This window comes from Eptatretus burgeri, chromosome 1 (assembly GCF_056783735.1).
Source record: "Eptatretus burgeri isolate ZD-2024b chromosome 1, Ebu_testis_v1, whole genome shotgun sequence".
NCBI classification, from domain to species: domain Eukaryota; kingdom Metazoa; phylum Chordata; class Myxini; order Myxiniformes; family Myxinidae; genus Eptatretus; species Eptatretus burgeri.
The window spans coordinates 114,542,565-114,565,283 of record NC_140961.1 but is presented as its reverse complement, the minus strand read 5'-3'; the positions used below and the strand labels follow the sequence as shown (position 1 = coordinate 114,565,283).

General features: G+C 47.4%; 1 long non-coding RNA gene across 1 annotated transcript in view; it reads right to left on the bottom strand.

Annotated features, from left to right (window-relative positions):
- LOC147035221 (uncharacterized) overlaps positions 1-18,842 on the bottom strand; it is a 59,548-nt gene extending 40,706 nt beyond the window's left edge. The window contains exon 1 of the long non-coding RNA XR_015061816.1: positions 18,711-18,842. This is a non-coding gene — a long non-coding RNA (uncharacterized LOC147035221). The remainder of the gene's footprint in view (positions 1-18,710) is intronic.
- Between the last annotated feature and the right edge of the window lie 3,877 nt (positions 18,843-22,719).

Genomic DNA, 22,719 nt, shown 5'->3' with positions numbered 1-22,719 from the left:
AATGATGCTCTGACTTGGTACAGGCCGCAATGATTTCTTAACGATAAACTTTTTTTTCACTTTCCTCACTCATATTATTGAATGTCTGTTCATCAAGGCTATGAATTGCTGCGTATTTTGCAATGCTTATAAACGCCTGGAGACACCGGTGTTCGTGACTTTATTTCATTTGCGCAGACGAATTACCGAGAGAATCTTTTAAACTAACCAGAATTACAAAATGTAAGCTCCAGATTTGACAGTATCAGCAGTTCCGACTACCCCAAACGGTGTTGATTTGTCCAATTCTGATATTGCACGGGCATTTTCCAGTGCATAGTTGTATCAACGGCAATTGGTAATCACTTGCCAAGCCAGGCATTCCGTTGGAGTGCTTAAGCCACTTACCGAGCAAGACAGTACAGTTTGTGTCCTGATCGGGATGTGCAGTCGACAGTTACTACAAGGTAGAGTTACATACACAGCACACAAGGACGTGGTACATATTGGTATATTTGCATCTGTATGGATTCTCTGCGGGTGTGTGGACATGCCATGCCTGTTGCGGGAGCCGTTGTGGCAAAGTTTCATCCCGTATCTTATGGAGGTTCTTTCAGGTTTTCCTTTGTCCTCACACCTGTTTCTAAAGCATTTGGTTCTCGGATTTGCTTTACAAAGGTTATATGTTTCTCTTTGTGAGTTTCAAAGCAAAATATATTCAACAATACCCGATTTCTGAGCCGTTTGCCGTATTAAAGTATTTTCTAAGTTACCGAGCCAAATTTCTTTTCCACCCATCACACCCAGCTGTTTACAAAGAATAATGTTTGTGAACATCTCCCTAAAACATCTAAATAAATGTAACGTTGTTTTTTGGTGAAAGCTACTCAAGGTTTCTGGGTTGTATGCCGTACATACTGCAGTTGGTAATCACACTGACTCCAATCTGCCGATTCCTGAAAAATTGCCAATATTGGCCAAGCGCGTGTGTGTGTGTGTGTGTGTGTGTGTGTGTGTGTGTGTGTGTGTGTGTGTGTGTGTGTGTGTGTGTGTGTGTGTGTGTGTGTGTGTGTGTGTGTGTGTGTGTGTGTGTGTGTGTGTGTGTGTGTGTGTGTGGTGTGTCGTTGATTGATATCTACAAAAGCGGGTTTTAGAATGTGGAATAGAGTCTTCCCAGAGCAGGCTCAAAGCATCCACTGTCATTTCAGTAAGAGGGTCACGATTCATGGACCAAACTGTGAAGTTTTCTTGTTCTCAAAGTTTTGTGTCGACGGCTCTCTTTAGGATCGTCTGGAAAGGGAAGGGTGATCGCCAAGACTGCAACAACTACCGAGGGGTGACGCTGCTCTCAATGCCTGGCAAGGTCTTTGCTCGGATAATTCTTGATAGGGTTCGCCACCATCTTCTTGAGCACCAGCGTCCAGAACAGTCAGGCTTTACACCAAAGAGGTCAACGATTGACCGTATCCTTTCTCTTCGTGTCCTCACCGAACGCAGATGGGAGTTTCAGCAGGGGCTGCTTGCAGCCTATGTTGATCTCTGTAAAGCGTTCGATTCAGTGAATCGGGATGCCCTCTGGAGGATTCTTGGTCTTCGTGGGGTGCCACCAAAACTGATCGATCTGATGTCTGAACTCTACTCTGGTACTGAGAGTGCAGTGAAATGTGGTGGTACCATCTCTGACTTATTTCCAGTTGTATACTGGAGTTTGTCAGGGGTGGGTACTGGTCCCCACACCTTTCAGCACTTGTATGGACTGGATTTTAGGGAGGACGTCGGAGAGATCGAGCTGCGGTTCATCGTTTGGGAATGTCAAGATCTCGGACCTTGATTTCGCAGATGATGCAGTCATATTTGCAGAGACTTTAGATATCCTTTTGGGGGCCCTCGAGGTGCTGAATGAGGAGTCAGAGCCACTGGGATTATGGGTTTCTTGGGTCAAAACTAAGATCCAGGCTTTCAATGACATCTTGAATGTTGCTGTCCTGTCTGTGTCTGTTTGTGGTGAGGATGTTGAGGTCATGGAGAGATTCACTTACCTTGGCAGTGATATTCATGTCTCTGCTGGCTGCGAGTCAGAGGTCAATAGACGTCTGGGTCAGGCCTGGGGAGTCATGGATTCACTGGATCATGGGGTGTGGTGCTGCCGGTACCTGGGCGGGAGGACGAAAGTCCGAGTCTTCAGGTCCTTGGTGCTTCCAGTCTTGCTCTATGGATGTGAAACTTGGACTCTGACTAAGGATCTGAGACGGAGACTGAATTCCTTTGGTACCAGATCTCTTCGGAGAATTCTTGGCTATTGCTGGTCGGATTTTGTGTCCAACGAGCGGTGGCTGAGAGAGACTCGGATGAGATTTGTTACCTGCATGGTCCGTGAGCATCAATTGCGGCTGTATGGACATGTGGCTCGTTTTCCTGATGCTGATCCTGCTCACCAGATTCTCTCAGCGAGGGTGTCTCGTGAGTTGGAGGAGGCCAATGGGCTGACCACGTGCCTCATGGTTGGAGCAGTTGACCGGCATCTCAAGGAGATGGGGATAGGCCTGGCATCTGCCTGGGGGATGGCCAGACGGAGGACCCTGGAGTACCGGTGGAAAGTGGACGCAGCGACGCGCTGTTCTGGCACATGCTTCCATACCTGACCTGAATAGAGTCCTCCCAGGGTGGGCTCAAAGCATCCACTGTCATTTCAGTCAGGGGGTCACGATTCATGGACCAAGCTGTGAAGTTTTTTTGTTCTCAAAGTTCTGTGTCGAGGGCTCTCTTTCGGATTGTCGCACAGCCCTGAACAGCTTCCAACTCCAGTTCGTTTGTTATAATATTCCCATGGATGTTTTTTCTAGTTCACCTGTAAAGTAGTTCCGGGGTGCTTATGGGATGGCACGTCGTCCGTCCGTTGTTCGTCAAATGCTTGCAATTTCTTCTTAGAAACGACACATGCAATTTCAATGAAATTTGACCACAACCTTCATCACCCGTGATGGCATAAAACAAAAACAAAAACGGGGTCTGAAGTGGTCTACAGAGGGAGTTTATTGGGGGGGGGGGTGTTGACCCCCCCCCAAAAGAGGGATTTGCTTTCTTCTCCGTAACGACTCACACAATTCTGATGAAACTTCACTACAACCTTCATCTTCCATGACCTACCAAAGTTTGTTCATGACATTCGAAAAATCTTGCTCTCACGGGGTTTAAGGGGGGCTGCCCATCAAAATGTTTATTTTCTTTCTTATCCAAAACTACACATCCAAATCTGATGAAAGTTGACCACCATCTTCACCACCCGTGATGTACTAAAGTTTGTTCACGACATTAAAAAAAATTGGGGTCGAAGGGGTTCTATGGGGGGAGGGGGGGTGGGTTGTCCTCCAAAATATGTATTTACTTCCTTCTCCAAAACTACACATGCAATTCTGATGAAACTTGACCACCATCTTCACCACCCATGATGTACCAAGTTTTGCTCATGGCATTACGAAGAAATCCATAGTTATTTACTTTCTTCTCCATTATATATTTTGTGGGTCATCCATGCCTACCAGTTGTTGCCTGGTTATCTTATCCAGCTGCTACCGGGTGAGCGTCCAGGGGTATTGCCCCAATGTTTAATATCTCTGTGAAGTTCTTTGTCATCATTTCTGTCGTTCCATCTATCACAAGTACAAATTGGGCATTCTTCAGCTTCCAGGATCTTTCCATTTCATTCTTGAGGTCTTGGTATTTGGTCATTTTCTTGATGTCTGCAACGTTTCGTCCAAAATCACTGGTATTAACACCTCAACAAAGCCCAAAAAGAATCAACACAAAATGAGGAGTCCAAGTTCATCTCCGACAGCCCTTTACTTTGTTTTCTGGTTGCCAGAGCTTTTGTATATGTCTGGAGTTGGCTTCATGGTTAGGGTGGTGGATTTGGGATCCTCAGATCCTAAGTTCAAATCCCACTTGGCTGTTTGTTAAATTAATACCAGGTGGGGTTGATTTTGCCTGTCGTCCTTCTGATGTTGGCATAATGAGTGCCAGCTTGCTGGTATCCTGTGTCAGAGTGGTGACCTGTCCAGGATTGTGCCCAATAGCCAAGGAGACTGCTTTGGCAGCACCAACACTCTTCACACTCTTCATGGATGGAATCAGGAATGCCTTCTCTTTTTTTTGTACTTCAGTATGATGTCTGGTTGCAACGGTTTGTTTTGGATGTTCACGCTCGATGGGATCATTATGTCGTACACGAGTGCTACTTCAACGTTTTCAGTGATTGCTTTTGGTTCATGTTCCCACAAATTTTCTGTAACTGGGATATCAAAGTTTTTGCAGATGTGCCAGCTGATTACTTTGCAAACTCTGTTGTGTCATTGTGCATACAGCTGTTCTGACATTTTTTTGTGTGTGACTGTGTGTTTGGTCATTAAACATAAAGTATTCTCTTTACTAACCCCACCTCCACGCCTCATCTTTCTCTCTTCTTCTTATTTTTTGATAATCTCTCTCTCTCTCTCTCTCTCTCTCTCTCTCTCTCTCTCTCTCTCTCTCTCTCTCTCTCTCTCTCTCTCTCTCTCTCTCTCTCTCTCTCTCTCTCTCTCTCTCTCTCTCTCCTCTCTCTCCTCTCTCTCCTCTCTCTCCTCTCTCTCCTCTCTCTCCTCTCTCTCCTCTCTCTCCTCTCTCTCTCTCTCTCTCCTCTCTCTCCTCTCTCTCCTCTCTCTCCTCTCTCTCCTCTCTCTCCTCTCTCTCCTCTCTCTCCTCTCTCTCCTCTCTCTCCTCTCTCTCCTCTCTCTCCTCTCTCTCCTCTCTCTCCTCTCTCTCCTCTCTCTCCTCTCTCTCCTCTCTCTCCTCTCTCTCCTCTCTCTCCTCTCTCTCCTCTCTCTCACACACACACCTCCTCCTCGCACCCTCCCTCCCGCAATGTATAACATTTGATGTAAATCGCTCTCCCCACCTCCCCCCTCGTGCTCACCCTTATGCCCCTCCGAGCTTCCCCGCCCTCTCACCTCCTCTATCTCCCCTCCATCTCCCCTCCCTTTCTCTCCCTCCCTCGCCTCCCTCAGGTTAGGTCAGGAATGGGAGCTTGCGCCGGAGCAGAGCATCGCTGTGTTCACTTTTCGCCGGAATTCCAGGGGCCTCCATCTCACCATCCCCCAGGTAGATGTCTGGCCCATCCCCATCTCCTTGAGATGCTGATCAACCTGCTGCAACTACGAGGCATGTGGTCAGCCCATTGGCCTCCTCCACTCACGATGCTCCCTCGTTGAGAGAATCTAGTGAGCTGGATCAGCATCAGGAAAACGAGCCACATGTCCATTCAGCCACAGCTGATGATCTAGGACTATGTAGATAACAAATCTCATTTGAGTCTCTGTCAGCAACCACTTCTTTGACACAAAGTCTGATGAGCAATAGCCAAGGAATCTCTGAAGAGACCTGGTACTAAAGGAATTAGGTCTCCATCTCAGATCCCTGGTCAGAGTCCAAGCCACACATCTGTAGATTAAGACTGTAAGCACGAAGAACCTGAAGACTCAGACTTTCATCCTTTTGCGCAGATACTGAGAGCACCACGCTCCATGATTGACTGAATCCATGACTCCCCAGGTCCAACACAGACGCTTATTGACCTCTGGCTCACAGCCAGCAGAGACATGAATATCATTGCCAAGATAAGTGAATATCTCCGTGACCTCAACATCCTCACCATTTTATCATCGTATAATATTGACAAGGGTGCAGCATCCAAGATGCCATTGAATGCCTGAATCTTCGTTTTGACCCAGGATATCTCGAGTCTCCGCAAAGATGACTGCATCATCTGCGAAATCAAGGTCAGAGATCTTGACATTCCCAAACGATTCACCGCAGCTTGAACTCTCTGACATCCTCCCCAGAATTAGGTCCATACAAGTGCAGAAAAGTGTGGGGGCCAGAACACACCCCTTACAAACTCCAGTTAAAACTAGAAATAAGTCGGAGATGTTATCACCACATCTCATAACACTCTCAGTATGAGAGTATCGTTCAGACATCAGATCGATCATTTTTGGTGGCACCCAACCAAGACCAATAATCCTCCAGAGGTCATACCGATTCATTGAATCAAATATTCTGCAGAGATCAACATAGGCTGCAAGCAGACCCTGCCAAAACTCTCATCTACATTCTGTGAGGACCTAAAGGGCAAGGATACAGTCAGTCGTTGACCTCTTTGGTGTAAAGCCTGACTGCTGTGGGTGCTGGTGCTCAAGCAGATGGTGGTGAACCCAATGAAGAATTATCCGAGCAAAGATCTTGCCTGGCACTGAGAGCAGCGTCACCCCTCAGCAGTTATTGCAGTCCTGATGATCACCTTTCTCTTTCCAGAGAGGGACATCAAGGCCCCTCTTCCAGTTAGTTTTGATGATGCTTGTGTTCCAGGCAGAGCACAGAAGTGCATGCAATGACATGAGTGCAGCATTTCCACCAGCCTTGAGAAGTTCAGGATGGATGCCACAAATCCAGGAGCTTTACCCCATTTCAACGGGTTCACCGCAGTATGTGCTTCCACAAACGAAGGTGGATCACAGTTGATTGGAGGGTCAGCAACAGTGATAGTAACACCCTTGACATCTCAACAGCTGGTGGATCAGAATGGTACAGCTGCTCTAAGTAACTTGCCCAGCGGGTCTTCACTTTGGGCTCCTTTGTCAAGAGCCAATAACCCTCTGGAACGCAATGCATGAATTCCCCTGTAAGCTGGATGATAAACACTTGACCACAAGTGATGCTCTACCCTCTCACAGTTTCCTCACACATAGGCCTCCTTGTCCACCCTTAGCGCACGTACAGTTTTACGCCTCAGCTCCCTGGACAGCTCAGCTCTGCCATTCAGCCTGGCCCTGCACCTCTGGTCAATAGTGTCCAGTGTCCCTGGAGATACAAAACTCCTCTTTGCCTGACGGTGCGTTCCAAGACATCCACCGGCAACATTAAGGATGGTGGTCATGAAGGCACTTCACAACTGTTCAGGATTCTCCAAAGCACCCAGACCCCCCCCCCCCCAAATCCCCTCTCAACCTGTTCGCAAACTCCTCAGCTACACTCTTATCCTTGAGCTTGCCAACATCCAGCCAAGGCTGGGATGGTACCATTCTCACACATTTAAGCTGAAACTTCAGATTTGCTTCCACAAGCCTGTGGTCAGTATAGAGAAACTGAGCTCTCCAGGTAGACCCTGCAGATCTGCATCATCCTCCAGCGACCATCAACAAACACATGGTCAATCTCCTTTGTCACACCACCAGTGTTGGAATGCCAAGTCCAGCGATGAGCATGTGGGTGCTAAAACGATGAACCAGCCATCCTAAATCCATGACCTCTTACAAAGTCAAGGAACTTATTGCAATTATGGTTTACAGTTCCAGACCCATGGGGACCAACAAATGTCTCATAACCATCCCTATCAGTTCCAGTTGATACATTGAAATCCCCCAAGACTAGAAGAGTGTCTCACCTGGGGTACTGTTCAATCACAGACTCAAGCATGGCCTAGAATGTGTCCTTCACAGAGAGATCACTTGTCTTAGTCAGAGCATACAGAGAGACAAGGGAAACAACATCCAATGAGTGACAAATCCCAAGTCTCATAATACGTTCGTTGATCGGTGTTTCCTCAATTATCATTGTAGTTAGCTTATTGAACAGAGCTACAACAACTCCATGGGCATGGTAACCACCAGAACGATTAGATAAATAGTCGGGGTAACCACCCACCATGAGCTCACCACTATCCGGGCTCTGACCATCAGAGATTGCTGCAATACTGATGTTCAAACACTTGAGGTCAGATGATAACAGACAGGTGCTCATCCTCTCTTCGGGATAGGACATTCCAGACACCTAACCGAAGGCACTGCCTCAGGTTAACCCAAGGAGACGGCCATCTGGTGGACGACACCTCAGCACCAACCCAACACACACGACTGCAATCTGACCCGGGAGGGTTATCCCGTGGTTTTCCTCCTATCATCAAAAAGTGGAGGTCCCGAAGACTTTGCCCCAATCCCTTCATCCGGTGAGCTGCCCTGCGGAAGGCAACTGCAGAGGAGGTACTCCCATGGAGTGGGTTTTCAGATTTCTTTGTGTTTTTGTGTTTTGTGGAGTGAAATGTTTTATGATGGCCGTATTGCAAATCCTGCCACTGAACTCCTAAAAAAGAGGTAGCTCAACTGCAGGAGGACATCCGCAGACAGAGTTGGGCACTACATGTGAATGGTTGGCTCACAAGGACCTTCTCCACCCTTTGACAGGTTTTGTTTTTAATCCTGCTGGGTGTCCATGTCTATACACCCTCCTCAACAGGAAACCTGGTGGAGGAGACAGTTTAGTCGCCGACAACCCGACCATGAAACAGGTTAGTACAGGTTTACCTGTAGCAAGTCACAGATCTAATCTGGCCTGACCTCTCTCTCATCCCCCCAGCCCCCCCTTAATACCCAGCTGGTGGATCAGCCTGGTCCAGCTGCTCAAAGTAACCAGCCCAGCGGGTCATCACATTGGACTCCTCTGTTGAGAGCCCAGCACCTTCCGCTCTACTGCAGTACACCAAGGGGCAGGCTTGGAGAAACGCAATGCAAGAATTCCCCTGTAAGCAGGATGAGAATCACTTGACCACAGTTGCTGCTCTCAAAATGGCAATATTCACTCACTTATGCTCGCTCATATTTCTCCTTTTCAAACTGGTACACATTAGAGATCATATAAATATTTGTTTGTTTTATTCTTGGGAATAACCTAATTTTCTAATAACACTCATCACCATCGGGTATACCTGAACTTGGTTCTTGAATTAAGTATCTTCGTTGAGCAGAGAAATGACAAACCTCTCTTAATGCTCGTCTGAGCATCTCCTGAGGGGCACCACATTTTGATACCACTCATAGATGAGGTGGATTGTTGTGCTAATTACCTCCACAAGCAATGGACACCACAGAAGAAAGCTAGTTAATCTCTTAGCAAGAGATGAAATTGTTCATAGTAATATTACCAATATTTAACTCTTTGGCTTGAGATAAAATTTTCGTATAATATTGACAAATGTTTTACTCTTTGGCTTGAGATAAAAAAAAAAAAATTCACAGAAGATGCATAGAAGATTCACATTAGATACACCATTATTTTAACTCTTGGGTTGAGAAGAAATTATGCAGGAAGTCTGTCAATTTTAAACTCTTTGTCTTGAGAATAAATTTTTTTATAACTTATATCATGTCAAAGACAAGGAAAAGGAAAGAACCATTAAAAAAAAATATATTATTAATACTTGTATTTAAACCAATAAGGTAATGGTAATGTATTAAGGTAATGTATTTGTATAATTTGTCATGTATTTGTATATTGTAATGTATTTGTATTAAGGTATTATTTCATTTATTTGTATAAATGAATTTGTATGTTATTTTTGCATAATAATATTTGTATAAAAAAATAAAGGTGAAATTGTATAATTATAGGTAATAATGTACAAGGTCATGGTAATGTAATAAGGTAATCCCTTTAAACCAATAAGGTAATGTATTTATTCCATCACTCATATATCTTTTATCATCAAATGCTGTTAGAGCATTCTTACTAATGGTCTCTGAGAATATTTCATGTTTATAATTTCTAATAAGATCTTATAATTTCTCTTCCATATACATTCAAGGTAATGTTGAAAGTTCATGGTCTCTTTTAATACACTCTTCTTTAGACCGTTAAATTTCTTTTCACATTTGAATTCATTTAACTCTCCAGTTAAGTATTTATAAGCATATACCCTTGATCTGACACCTACAAATTCACTTTGCAGCTTTTCACCTAATTCATCTTTAAATTTACCAATAACCTTTTTATTCTGATTCAAAAAGAGTGGGTTATTAGGATCATAATTATATGTGTCATAAATATCTTCATTTTCTTTCATATCCATATTAACATCATCTGTCGTTATCTCCAGTATGAAGCTATCCGTATCCATAAATCGCAATATAATATTCTCACCATATCTTTTCTTTAGATTATCAAAAAAGTAATCATACATTATACTTTGAAAGATCTAAAACTGATGTTCCCACATATATTGGTTTATCCATCTTTATACTCTCTTTATTAAAATGAACAGCAAAAAAATTATCTGTAAATATTTCTGCTCTTTTAAAGTTTGGTTTCTTTATCAACTTCTCCACCTGCTCCCAAGTTGGAGCAAGTCTTACATTTTGGCAATTCCTTATATTTTCCATTGTTTTACCAAATACAGAATTATTCATCAACCTGTGAAAGTCCTTTTCAAAATCATTATTCACCTTTGTTCTCATCCTTGCATTATAATCAATATATTTACCTAACCAATGACTTTGACTAAACTGTCGTGTCCTATGTACCTTTTAAACTTGTAGTCCTGCTTATATAAATTGATTTAGATTTATTTGATTAACACATACTTCTCTTTATTAAACAATGTTGTTTGTAATTTAGCTGTCGGAATATATTTAAACTCATTTGAAGAACTAAAGAAATGTTGTTGATAACAACTGAATAGCTCTTGATTGGGGATCTCTTTTTCAGCTCCATAAGGAAGGTCTTTATGTTTGTTGTACGTATGTTTGAAGGTCATACGTACAAACACACATATATAAACACCACACACATACATATACAGTACACACACACACACACACACACACACACACACACACACACACACACACACACACACACACACACACATACACCAACATATGTACACACATACACATACATAAACGTACACACATGTATAAACACCACACACATATATATTGTTACGGATTCGCGCCCGCCGGCGTGCTGACGGCCACGTAACTCGAATCGTGGCACGTCGCCCACCGGACGGACAATCCAGTCGTGACCCTCTCGGACTAACGCCGGGAACCAGTCACGGGTGGACCTTTCGGTCTCACCGCGATCGAGCCAATCGGCCCCCACGTGGGATAGGGTTGCTCGCCAAATTCGACCTACCTAAGTACCCACACGGAGGGTAGACCGGGCGATCGCACCTCGCCGCAGGTCGACTTCGGACACGGGCCACTTAAGCGACCCGTTCCGTACTATCGGGATAACCGAGCGGTGTTATCGTCGGCCTCGACGGTTCGATTAATTATCGGGCGTATTCAGCCCACTACCGACCCTTTACGTGAAGCAAGATGAGGATTCAATGAGAGAAATGAGGAAGCGAAGCGGGAAAGCAGTTCAACATAAAGCACATTTATTCGCGATGAACGGAAAGCACACATATACAATTCCACCAAAAGCACATAGAAAAGAAGACAAAAAGCAAATGCGACAATGCAGATCTAATACCGATTACGCGAGCACACGGCAACACTTATACAATTTTACTTCACAGACGGCGCCGACAACACACATTCCCAAAGCAAAAGAAAAGAGAACCACCCTCCAGGATGAGGGGGTAGGCGGGCCTGGGGCCGAGACCGTGTCGGGCCTACCCGTCTGATGATGAGGCGCGAAGTGGCGATGGTGCCTCAACTCCGCGGGCCTCGCGGACAGTGTCTGGTAGGGGGTGGGAAGGGGGCCCCCTTGGTCGCACTATCTCAGCGCGGGGGGAAACAGGAGGGGGTTGCTGATGCTCGGGGAAAGGAGGATTTTTACTCTGTCTCGGGTCCCGCGACGAGCGTCTCCACCTCGACCAGGTCGCGCCGTCGGCCTCCCTGGTGTGCAGCTCCCGGCACCGACGCGAGCACCCCCTCGTCTGCCTTCGCCGCCGCCGCCTCTCCACAGCTCCGTCCTCTACGCTCCGACTCCAACTCCGAACTCTTCCTCCTGCGAACTTCCCAACTGCACTCAACTCCAACGCACACGACGACGACGCACACGACGACTGTTGAGACGTGGTTGGTGGTGGGAATAATGGCGGTTGGTCCAAAATAAAGATAGTAAAAGAAAAACGGCTATCCTGAAGTCGCAGCACGCATAAATGACATGTATTCCCACTAGACCACGGGTTTGGGCCTAACTACACATATACTTACCGAGATATCTCACCTAAGGGACCTGAATGGTGGTTTGCGAATTTGGTCAACCACAACACTACCCCCTCCCCTTTTTACAGACTCGTCCCGAGTCGTCAAATTTTCGTGTGCCATCATGTGTAGTTTTCCCCAAGTACATTTTACCTACGGATCCCTGAGTGCGACATTCATGGTATTCGTGTCCCCAAAATAAATAACCTGAGGGCTGCGTAACTACCTAAACAAACTCACTCACACGGACGACTTAAATAAAATTGCCGGCGCTAGGACAGACATGCCGGGGGCGCACTCATATTTACAGTACATCTTAACCTTAACTTACAAATTTTACACTAAACCATGGCCCAGGATCAATGAGCTCTGCAAAAAGAAAGCAGTTAACAGGGAACCAGGCTGCTCGCATGCAGTCTCTGGCTCAAAACAATGAAGGTGACAGGGAACGTGGCTGGCTGCTCACACGCAGTCCAAGGCCTTCCCTTTTTGAACTGAACGCAGTGAACCACAACGGTGCATGGGCTGCACAAACGCAGTCTCCGTGCCAGCTCAAGTGGCACACGCAATGAGCACAACGAATGGATGGATGAATGGTTTGAACTGAACTCAGTGAACCACAATGGTGCATGGGCTGCACAAATGCAGTCTCCGTGCCAGCTCAAGTGGCACACGCAATGAACACAACGAATGGATGGATGAACACAAACACGGTGCACGGGCCGCCACTGCAGGCCCGTGTTGTAGCTGCCAACAGGGCAGTTCTCGCAGCTTGCAAACTGTTGCCTTGCGGATCCTGGCGCACATGGAAATGAACAGGGGGGGGGGGCAAAGCAAAAATTGAACGGGGCTGGTGAACGTGGGCAGTGGGCATGGCATGGCAAAGGTGAGCAGGCAAACACAGCCCGCAGAAGAAGGCCGTTGCAGGCAAACACAGCCGGCAGATGAACTGGCCGGCACAGGCCTTGAAGCAAAACACGGCCAGCCGATGGCACAGGCCTTGCAGCAACACAGCCAGCAGATGAAGCTGGCCAGCTTTTGCCGTTCAGTGGAGGTTGGTGGAGGGAGTGCGGTGGTGCTGGCCACTTGGAAGGCGGGCTCGGACCTACCTACCTGTCTCCCTCCCAACCTATCGCCTTTGCCTGTCACTGTACATACCCACTCCCTTAATTTGTGAAAAACCAATTTAGCCCCAACTTATTTATTTTTATTTTTACTTCCCCACTATAAATCGTCCCCTAACCCCCTGTACTGTCCTTGTTCGGCTAACCTATCCTGTCACCTAGCCTACTCCCAACCCCTACATTCCCTTCCCGGAGGGGAATAAGGGAGAGCTAACGTCCTGTGCCGAGGCCCAACGAAGCCTCAGAATGGCCTCCCCAGAGTTCGGCGATCTATAACCAAAGTGGGTCCAGCGGCCCACAACGACAGCGAGGGGATGGATGGTGCGGAGGGGTACATCTCCTAATCTACCCTAACCATTTAACTGTTAAACTACCCCGGGGCTTTCAACAAGCGCCTCTCGCTTAAACTATTGGTTCTATCAACCCAGATTCCCGTCGCCTGTGTTGGTGTCCTCACAATTTCGGGCCTCGCCCCCCCAATTTTCTCTCCGTGCCCTCACACGGTCTCCTGGCTGGGACACGTGGCTCCCTTTGGCAGGCACGACCCTCTGCCGAATCTCCCGCTATGGCACCCCCGGGCACTACACTGCCTCCGAGCCTTCCTGCTCCCTAACACCGGGGAGTGCCCCCCATGGCACCTCCCCTGAAACGCACACGTGGCAGGCTGGCTTCCCGGGCCCCTTTCCGAGGGTCACCCGTGCCCACAACACTGCCCACGTGGCTAATGGTGCCCTGGGCCCCCGCACCAAGCAGGCGCACCCGTGCCCACTACTCTATCCCGGCCCCCCATGGGCCCATGGTCTACCGCGGCCGACTAGCCTGGTGCCCGGGGTACCCACTCAGCGATACTCACCTTTCGCAGCCACGCTCCCAACCCGTCAACAGGGCTCCTGCACCCCTCCAAACGGGTTTCGAGCCTACATTCCCACCAACAGCAAAACAACCTCCATTTTTGTTAATTTGACTAACCCAGCTAACTCACTCTACACTGACCCCGGGGGTCCCTTGGGCGGGAGTCACTCCTCCCCCCAATCACTCATCGCACCATGCATTCCCCATTCGCTCCACTCACACAGACCCGCTGGCCTCACTCACTCACCAAGCACATGCTTCCACTTCACTCACCAACTCTTCAACACACTCACCGCTGAACTCTGCCATCCTTCTATCTGCATCCCCTAACTAACTCGTGCTCCCACGTCGTCCCTTAAACTACAGCACGTTCCTTTTAACACTATGTAGCTAAGCTACGTCCCCACTACACATCCAAAGTCTGTCACTGTCTCCAAATAATCCCAAAAATTATTTACTCAACCTAAATCTGGCTACAATCCCTCTAACTAATCCATTCCACGGACTCCATGAGGACTTACCTCTGCCCCATGAAGTCGGTCTAACTAAGCTAACCCTTCCCCCTAACTAGTTTCCATCCTGTGCCCCGGGTAAGGGGGTCTTCCACCCCTTGCCCAGGAATCCTGTGCACCCGAAAGTGAGACTTGTTTTTTTTTTTTTTTTTTTTTTTCCATGCGCATCACCAGCGCGGCAACTCGCGCACTTTGCACCTGCCCGTGATGTCATGCAGCTGCACGTGTTCCTCGTCCCTCCTTGGACGGTACCATCCGGCAGAGATACCCCTCTTGCCGGATTCCAACCCCACGTGCAGCCATGGCGTCACCGTGCGCATAAAAAAAAACACAAGCCCCACATCTCGAGGGGTTCCCCACGCGAACACATGTGCTTTGCCCGTTGGAGCTTAACACACACGATCGCGTGGAGAACCCGTCCGGTCCAAATCCGTTTACCTGCCTAAACTTTGTCCGTCCGCGGGTCGGCAAATCCACCGCGTGCGTTTCCGGACCGGGACTTCATTCCCGCAAGCGAGCACGTGGCGGTCTCGTGCGTTGCACAGCACGAACCTCGTGCTCACTGCTGGGTGAACCCGGCACGGTCCCCGAAAGAACTACAGCCGCTACTCGGCTTTCTTTCTTCACATGTCGCCGTCGTCGTCGCCATTCGACCCACGCACACCTGCGTGTTCCGACGCTCACACTCCACACCATCAAACTCACCCCGGGAGACGCGGCTGCGTGCTCCCGCATGCCAACCGACATCTCCCTCACATACCGCTCTCTCACACACACTGTCTCCCTTGAACTCGGCCGTTCACTCACTCGTGCCATTTCCCTCACACAAACCATACCACTCACACACGCGGGGGCACTCAACCGCGGTGCCTCATCCACACACGCGGGGGCACTCATCCGCGGTGCCTCATCCACACACCGTGCCTCACCCACACACGCGGGGGCACTCACCCGCGGTGCCTCATCCATACACCGTGCCTCACTCACACACGCGGGGGCACTCAACCGCGGTGTTTCATCCACACACCGTCCCTCACTCACACACGCGGGGGAACTCACCCGCGGTGCCTCATCCACACTGGCCGTTCCATCCACACACACGGCCTCTTCCACACACGGTGCCTCATCCACACACGGCGTGCTGGGAAGCACGTACTCTGGCACCATCGCCACCACACCACTCACACACGCGGTCGCTTCCACACACGGGGACGCACTCACACCTTGCACCACACACACAGGGACAACCACACTGGGGATTTGTGTCCCCACAAGGGTCTCCGGGGCCTCTATACCCCCCAAGCTCGCCGTGCACCCGTCCACAGCACTCGTCCCCTCAACCTCGCAAAGCACGACCGAACTCACCTGGTCGTGACTCGCCTCAAGGGGGCATACTCCCTCCCCTCGTTCCTGGAGGAGGCCATCCAGCTGCTCGCACCGGGCCTCCACCCAGTCCGCGAGCTCACCCCCATTGTCCTCCACGACCTCTGTGTGTGTGTATGCGTCACTTACCCCGTCTTCATCGTGCAGTCTTCCCTCTATCGTTCCCATCTCCCGTGTCTCTGCCAACTCTTCACCCTTTACCTCCCTTGTCTCAACTATTATTTCCGTTGTCGTCACCTCGTGTCTCGTCTCACACGTTTTGGTCTCCCCATTTAATTTTTCCCTTTCGGTCATCGTCACGACCCTCGCCCAACACGCCCCCCGAATTATTTTTTCACCCGCCTCCACCGCGGGCCTGTCAGCCGTTGCACCCCCCCTTCCAGCTCGTTTGCTCCCACACGTGGAGTCGCCATTCCCAGCTCCCTGCTCACTGCCTTCATGCCCGCCTGCAGGCATCGGCCCATGTTCTGCGTCTCACCCCGCAGCTCTTTCATTTCCTCCTTCATGTTTGCTTCCATTCCGTTTATTTGCTTGTTCATTTCGTTTTTCATTTCATTTGTATTTGTATCCATCCTTTCGTTCATGCCTTTCATTTCGTCTTTCATATCCGCATTTATTTGTTGTGTATTCGCATCCATCCTCGTTTTTACTTCGTCCTTTTGCTTGTTCATGTTCGCATTCATCTTCGCTGTCATTTCCGCATTCATTTGTGCCAGCATGGTGAATAGCTGGGCCATGTCGGGTGCGCTTGGGTGAGCCGTTTCGGCAGGGGTCGGGGAAGGGTTTTGGTGGAGAGGGGGAGGGGAGGTGTCATACACCGCGGCCGCTGCCGCACCCATTTCGGGCTCTGGGTTCAGTTGGGCGAGTTCGTTTTCCTGTACAACCAACATTTCCTGCACGGGGATTTCATCCTGGACCATGGATTCTACATTACTACACATATACATTTCTAATACCCCCGGCTCCCGCTCGCCTTGAGACGCCATCTTGCTTCTCTTAAAGGGTTAATTTGAATCGCTCGTAATTTGGAGGGAATCGGGGGTCGCTTCTCTCACCCCTGGACCGATTCCCGTGAATTTAGCTGGAGACAGGAGAGCCCGTTTTCCTGTTCTCCGATACCAGTGCCGCGAGGAGGGCGATGGATTTGTATCGCACGACCTGACACCAGTGTTACGGATTCGCGCCCGCCGGCGTGCTGACGGCCACGTAACTCGAATCGCGGCACGTCGCCCACCGGACGGACAATCCAGTCGTGACCCTCTCGGACTAACGCCGGGAACCAGTCACGGGTGGACCTTTCGGTCTCACCGCGATCGAGCCAATCGGCCCCCGCATGGGATAGGGTTGCTCGCCAAATTCGACCAACCTAAGTACCCACACGGAGGGTAGACCGGGCGATCGCACCTCGCCGCAGGTCGACTTCGGACACGGGCCACTTAAGCGACCCGTTCCGTACTATCGGGATAACCGAGCGGTGTTATCGTCGGCCTCGACGGTTCGATTAATTATCGGGCGTATTCAGCCCACTACCAACCCTTTACGTGAAGCAAGATGAGGATTCAATGAGAGAAATGACGAAGCGAAGCGGGAAAGCAGTTCAACATAAAGCACATTTATTCGCGATGAACGGAAAGCACACATATACAATTCCACCAAAAGCACATAGAAAAGAAGACAAAAAGCAAATGCGACAATGCAGATCTAATACCGATTACGCGAGCACACGGCAACACTTATACAATTTTACTTCACAGACGGCGCCGACAACACACATTCCCAAAGCAAAAGAAAAGAGAACCACCCTCCAGGATGAGGGGGTAGGCGGGCCTGGGGCCGAGACCGTGTCGGGCCTACCCGTCTGGTGATGAGGCGCGAAGTGGCGATGGTGCCTCAACTCCGCGGGCCTCGCGGACAGTGTCTGGTAGGGGGTGGGAAGGGGGCCCCCTTGGTCGCACTATCTCAGCGCGGGGGGGGGGAAACAGGAGGGGGTTGCTGATGCTCGGGGAAAGGAGGATTTTTACTCTGTCTCGGGTCCCGCGACGAGCGTCTCCACCTCGACCAGGTCGCGCCGTCGGCCTCCCTGGTGTGCAGCTCCCGGCACCGACGCGAGCACCCCCTCGTCTGCCTTCGCCGCCACCGCCTCTCCACAGCTCCGTCCTCTTCGCTCCGACTCCAACTCCGAACTCTTCCTCCTGCGAACTTCCCAACTGCACTCAACTCCAACGCACACGACGACGACGCACACGACGACTGTTGAGACGTGGTTGGTGGTGGTAATAATGGTGGTTGGTCCAAAATAAAGATAGTAAAAGAAAAACGGCTATCGTGAAGAGTCGCAGCACGCATAAATGACATGTATTCCCACTAGACCACGGGTTTGGGCCTAACTACACATATACTTACCGAGATGTCTCACCTAAGGGACCTGAATGGTGGTTTGCGAATTTGGTCAACCACAACAATATATACAGTACTTAAACACACACACACACACACACACACACACACACACACACACACACACACACACACACACACACACACACACACACACACACACACACACACACACACACACACGCGCACACACACGCACACATGCACACACGCACACACACACACATACACCAACATATGTACACACATTCACATATATAAACACCACTCGCATACATAAACATACACACACACAATTGAGGAATTAATCATATACAAGACCTTTGGTAACAGTTTAATAGTGTAGGAAACAATGCTGTAATAAAAAGGAAAATAAATAATTAATTCTATAATTAATCATATACAAGGCTTTCATTAACAGTTTAATCATGTATGAAACTTACCAATGTTGTGATGTGTTGTTGTTCATCAGAGGAAAGATTGGAATAAAGCAAGTTGTCGTTCATCTCTGTTGGGTCAAAATGTTTTGAAGTTAGAGAAGCATGGCTTTTTATAATGCAACAAGTATTTTGAGGAAGTGAAACACAGTCTGACAGTATTTGGGGAAAATACTGGGTGCGGTTGAAAAAAAACAGGGAAAAGAACAATGGGTTAAGTCTGGGAAAATTTCAAAGTTGAGTCATGTTGTTATTCCCCCAAAATAATATGCTCAGCCAAGAGCATTCAGAGAGTTTTGTCATTTGTATGCTCAACAAAGATACTTAAACCAAGAACCAAGTTCAGGTGTACTCGATGGTGATGAGTGTTATTGGAAAATTAAGTTATACCCAATAATAAAACAAAAACAAATATTTATAGCACCTCTATTTGACTACTCATTTTGGTTAAAGAAATGCTGGTTAGGTGTTGGCGCAGTGGTTAGGGCAGCGGCTTGGGATCCAAAATGTCCTGAGTTCAAGCCCTGATGGGCCACTGAATTAATACACCAGGGGGTTGACTCAGCCTGTCATCCTTCAGAGGTCGGCGAAATGAGTACCAGTGTACTGGGCCGGTGTATACCCCGGTTAAAATAGGTGTACCATATCCCTGTGTCGTAAGAGGCGACCAGGGTTGCGTCAGGAAGGGCATCCGGCGTAAAACATGTGCCAAATCACTATGCGGATCATACGGAGATCCGCTGTGGCGACCCCTAACGGGAGCAGCCGAAGGAAGAAGAAGATTTTGGTTAAAGAAATGATCATATGAAAGGAAGGCGAAGCCCAGCCGCACAGGGTAGTAGTGTCAAAAGGGAGGTGCTTGATGAAGTAATGTGTTCCAGTTTGAAAAGGAGAAATATGAGTGAGTGTAAGCAAGCGAATATTGCAACTTTGAGAAATGGGACACATTACTGCGCCGAACCCTCCCCCTTTTGTACACGACTGACCCTGTAAACCCTTTCAGACTCGACTATAAATGGATGAGGTGTGTGTGTGTGTGTGTGTGTGTGTGTGTGTGTGTGTGTGTGTGTGTGTGTGTGTGTGTGTGTGTGTGTGTGTGTGTGTCATGTTTCTTGTGGAGTTCTACTGGAGCATTCTGATGTGGAATGAGATACACCAAAGTGATCTTCATGGTCTCTTGAGTTGATTAGGCTAATTAACTGCAAATAACCCAGAATTCCCATGTTTTATAGGCATGCCATGTTAAGGTGTATCGAGCAGATCAACACGTCCTTCCACCAGAACATGGCATTCTAATTAACAAATAAATAACAAAAACAATGACAACATGGTAACAAAGCATTTATTAATTAATACTAATAATATGTAAAACAATAATATTGATGGTCATTTCATATGTCAATAATAATAATGAACATATAATCCCTGTGCTGGCCTGGCCTATTCAAACATGCCTTCCTTTGGAAACATGACTGGAGAGATTAGTGTTTCCTCAGAAGATTGAAGTAATTGTTGTGTTTGTACAATCTGTCTTTTTTACCTAATGGCATGGCTGAAATGGCACTTAAGATATGCCTGGTCATGCTAAACACTGCACAAAGATGCCCAAGACAATATTTTTTTTATTTTTAGCAAATGAACTTTTATTAAGCAGTCAGAACTGCTGCTAAGCTCAATTACACAGTTTCAATTTTGATATTCGGCTCTGGTTAAGAAATTTTCGAGCTTATCGCATTTTTGTTGAAATGAAATAAAGCCACAAACACTGCCAGGAGAGTTGTGAGGGGGGAGTGGTTTTGGGAAGAGGTAAGCATGAAAGGAGGGGAAGGGAAGGCAACACCAGAGAATATGGCTTTATTTTAATTTCAACTAAATTGTCTTTATTTAATAACAACTTTATTTCATAAAGTGCCTTTATTACTGCTCCGGAGAGTTCCAATTCCATGATAGGGGGTACACAGGATAGGAGTTGCAGTATAAATCTCATCCCTCAAGGGAAGCCCATGTTACAATCTCTTGAAAGGGGAAACCAAACGCTCAGATCACCTCGACGCTAATCTACTTGATACGCTACAAAATAGATATGATGTGTCTTTTTCTGATTTCCGTTTAATAAAGTAAGTAATTTTGCAAGTAATAATCAGAATCTTCTTCTTCACGATGATCCGTGATGTCACACCCAAGAGTCACCACCATATTCATATTGTCGACGGGTGACATTGCGGTTCGATTTTACTCAAACGGTGAAAAATGTTCGATTTTACACAAAAACTGCCGATGAAACTGTAAGAGGTTAACCCTCCTCCTCCCTCCCTCAAGTCTTCTTCTCATTTATTCAAGGCTTATAAACAAACTGATGGACATTTAATTCACATATTAGGCCGAAAATGAATTCTTAGTTTCTCATCTGGACTTTTCAAAAAAAGGAGGAGGGTCTGCCTTACTATTTGATGTTTCCAGATTTTTGATATATATTTTTCCAAGATGGCTGCCACATGGTGATGTCTGCAGACCAAAGACTAGCATGACCACCAACGCATATTCCATATACTATTAAAATGACGTTGGTTATATAACCAATATATCAACATCTACTGCAGCAGTGGCACTGTCTGCTGTACTATGCACAAGTACTGAATCGGCACGAGATATATGCAGACTTGCACTACTGACTTGAGCTGTCTAGTAGTAATTGTCAATGGGTGATCCCTGGTCGGACTCCCCTTTTTCAAATCCGTTCAAAATATCCACTGGAGTCTGGGTTCCACCGAACACCGTATGAGTTTACCATGGCTTCAAAAACTTTCTGCCAACCTTCCGATGTATACACAAATGAAGACCATTTTAAGACCTAGGTATACTGTATTTTGTCAGTTGCTCAATTAAAGCAAATGAGAAAGGTCATTCTTGAGATCGATATTATGTGCGTACTATCGCTAGAGCTAGCCAGCTAGCTAAATTATCTGTTCACGTTACATACGTATGTACATGTACGTGTCTCAAAAATCACATTCGCTGAGCTTGTGGTGTGGCATGAGCAAGTGTATTTACAAATCACACGATTTAATTTTCGTGAGTGTTTGGCCTACAGAGACTGCAAAATAATTATTTGTCTGGGTTCCAGACTCATGTGACAAAAATAAAGGAATAAAATAAAAATCAGTCAATTTTATAAAGGAGAGGAAAAAACAACCCACCAATGTATGGCCTCAAAAAAGGAAGCACATGGGGATGAATGAATTGTTGTTTTATAAATTTTATATAGGTCTGGAGAGAAAATAGTATTTCTCAAAAAAAATGAGGTGACCTTTAAAAAGAAAGTGGGCAGGGACAAGATAAACATTAGCTCCATGGGGGCACAGACAGTTATTTCCCCAACAGGTGGAGTGAAAATGAGGGATTAGTGGGAAGGGGCCATATGGCCCCTCTTCCTGAAGTGAAACTGTCATGGGGAGCACACCTTAAGTTAAAGGCATGATCCTCATGTTTCATGAAGAGTTTGGTCTGAATCTGGCCATCGGATTCTGAGAAGATTTTAAAATAAATTAACTAGATTTCAGGTGAACCCAACCCCCCCCCCCACCCTCTTTTCAGCCTCTGAGAGGGGGCAGATCTGGATGGGGAGTACAACTCCATAAGACCTTACTGTTCTGATGTATCGTACCAAATTTTTCCCATATCGGTCATGTTGTTTGTGAGCAAAATATGCTTTTGTGAATATGAGGGATTCGGGGAGGGAGGCCATGGCCCCCTTTCCAGGGGAGATACGGCTATGAGGAGAACAACTTAAGGTTAGGGCATGGTCCCAATGCCACATGGTGAGTTTGGTATGGATCTGTCTGGCGGTTTCTGTTTGAATAAAATAACAAAATTTGTGGCAAAACCCCCCTTTCAGCACCTTTAAAGGGGGCGCATCCAGATGTGGAGCACAACCCAACCCATGAGACATTCTTGTCCTGATGCATCCCAAATTTAGTCCATATCGGTCGGACAGTTTGAGGAGGAGATGTTTTAG